Raw genomic sequence first — 2,545 nt, 5'->3', positions numbered from 1 at the left:
AGGTTTCATTTTTGTTACAATTACACCAAAATTGTTGCATTTTGATGCCAGAGCAATTTGGATAGTCTTCGATTACTCTTTATTTTTTAATGTTCATTAGGGTGGAAAAAAATCTTTGTTTGCGAATGTAGGTTGTTACAAAAGGCAACTTTTTGACTGCCTTCTGATTCCAGAAGAAAAAGTTATCGTAACAAGGAACACGTTTCTTTTAAATATAATTTTACTTATGCCCAATGAGTCCTCATTACCCGCAAGAATTTTCTTTTTAACCCACTAGGGGTAATTTACCCTGGTTCGCCGACCCCTGGCTTAGAGAAAGTCTAGGACCGGTGTTTTTCAACCAGGGTTCATATAAGACTTTCAGGGGTCCACGCAACAAAATAGTCAATTGGGGATTCAAAATAGTATTTTTAGAGCCTCTGAAAAATGTTGTTTTAGATGTATACATTGCAAGAAACAGCTGGGTTTCTTCCTCTAACATTTCACATAGTTCAACCTACACAAATTAACGTGGACAACAAAACAGGAATTTTGAAAGAAGTTTCTGTAAAACTAGTTTTTAAACATCGAATGGTTATGGGAGTCCACCAGAATGAAATAGTAATCGAAGGGATCCAGTAGTTAAAAAAAAAACCGGTTGAAAACTGCTGGTTATTGATTTGTGTTGTTTAAATCTGTTTCATTATTCAATGTGGTGGAGACCAGAACTGATGTCTACGTCTAACGAGGAATATTAAAGGGTATGTTTTGTGGAGGTGAGACGATAACATACAATATTAATTAACAGATATAATAGTTTCATAACTGAATACTTACAGAAATTCTTTATCGAGGTGAATATTGATATGACTTCAATTGTGATATGAGAAACATACTACGAGGAACACTGGCAAAAAGACGATATCACCTTTACTGCGCTTGCGTACAAGTGACATCGCTTTCGTATCTTATATAAGTTTCGAATTCTGGCACAAGACCAGCAATTACGTGGGTCGGGGTGATGCACGATTTTCACTAACAAAAAAAAAAAAAAAGAAAAAGAACCTCGGATATTTTGCATGGAATCAAGTACCCTGACCTCCTAATATGCTGCAAATCCCTTAATCTGGTTCGGAAAAAGTGGGGTGAGGAGACCCCGCCCCGTCCCGGAATCATTGGAATTTTTTTTTTCTTCTTTTCGTTGAATGAATTCCTGTGGCATCCTAATATGCTACAAAACCCTTTTTGGAGTCCGAAAACGGGGTGGGGTGAGGTGGAAGTTTCGGAAATTGTACCCACTCCCAACATTTTACAGAAATAAAATTTCCAGAGTGTGATTTACATGGTTCATTATTAAATCTCTCTATAGATTGTGTATGGTCAATGTTTACATCTTTAACCGATTATTAAACAGAACATAGTTTTTGTTTCCCATACATGGAATAACATGGCAATCCTTCGGTATTGGTTAACGATATCATTCACCCATACAATCATCCCGCATGACACAAAGAGACTAGTCTGAAAAACAGGGTAAATGACGTTGCCCCCTCATGCCTCAGTCTGTATACCAGTAACTAAGGATCGCCAAAAACATTACAGACATTGTTTATATCTTATGTACAATTAAAGTTTCTACAATCAAAGTGGACGATCATGGTTTTCATAATCACCACTTTAGTAGAAAGTGAGTTATACATCTTTAGATGTATACCTGACTTTCCTACTATAAAATTAGAATATAACGGAACGCTGAACTCCAGACCATCAACTTAAACAACACTTTATTTAGGTGGTAAATATATACATCTTTAGCTCTTGCTGTTACAGCTTCTGTTGTGTGTGAGCATAGTTGTTGGGACGTGGGTATGTAGTTGCAAGCGAGCTGTCGAGTGTAAGTCCAGGAAAGATGTAGAGAGACAGCTTATCACGTCCATGCTCATGGTCGGCCGACCGTAAAAGGGATAGAATTAAGCGGGAACGCTTGCTTGTTTAATTCCACGCATGCGCACGGCGTTACTACACCTTATACTCGTTCCACCTTTTTTGCTTCTTTTTCCTCTCGTTTTGTTCTTCACTCTTTCAGTGTCCAGCGTCCTGGTATTAAAATATATCTAACGTACGAACAGAGCCCGAAAGATTGCTTGGAGATACATGGCATGTTTTATAAATCTGCCAGTTTAAAGTACCAACAAGCCGCCATTGCCTGGTGAAAAGGATTAGCCTACAGCAGTCCTGTGCTGGTGCCATGTAAATGTGCTCATGTCAGTGCCACATTAAAAGCACCCAATACACATTGTGAAGTGGTTGGCATTAGAAAGGACATCCAGCCATAGAAACCAAGCCAAATCAGACTGGAACCTGGTGCAGCTCTCCAACTTCAGTCAACCAATCCGACCCATGCCAGCATGGAAAAAGAGATGTTAAAGGACGATGATGAAGATGATGATGTATAAAGAAGAATACTGAATCCATTGCAATTTTTGATAGACAAAATTTTATTCTTTTCATACACAAAAATATGAGCAATGTTGGTGCTATGAATGACAAAATGCCAAGAGAGTTT

General features: G+C 38.2%; 2 protein-coding genes across 2 annotated transcripts in view; one reads left to right on the top strand and one right to left on the bottom strand.

Annotated features, from left to right (window-relative positions):
- LOC106870586 (acyl-protein thioesterase 1) overlaps nt 1-2,545 on the top strand; it is a 304,640-nt gene that overhangs the window by 147,753 nt on the left and 154,342 nt on the right. The window lies entirely within an intron of this gene.
- LOC106873324 (zinc finger protein 239) overlaps nt 1-2,545 on the bottom strand; it is a 22,128-nt gene that overhangs the window by 17,288 nt on the left and 2,295 nt on the right. The gene's annotated exons all lie outside the window — the stretch shown is intronic.

This window comes from Octopus bimaculoides, chromosome 28 (assembly GCF_001194135.2).
Source record: "Octopus bimaculoides isolate UCB-OBI-ISO-001 chromosome 28, ASM119413v2, whole genome shotgun sequence".
Lineage (NCBI taxonomy): Eukaryota > Metazoa > Mollusca > Cephalopoda > Octopoda > Octopodidae > Octopus > Octopus bimaculoides.
The sequence above is the reverse complement of the archived record's forward strand: the minus strand, read 5'-3'. Positions and strand labels throughout refer to the sequence as shown.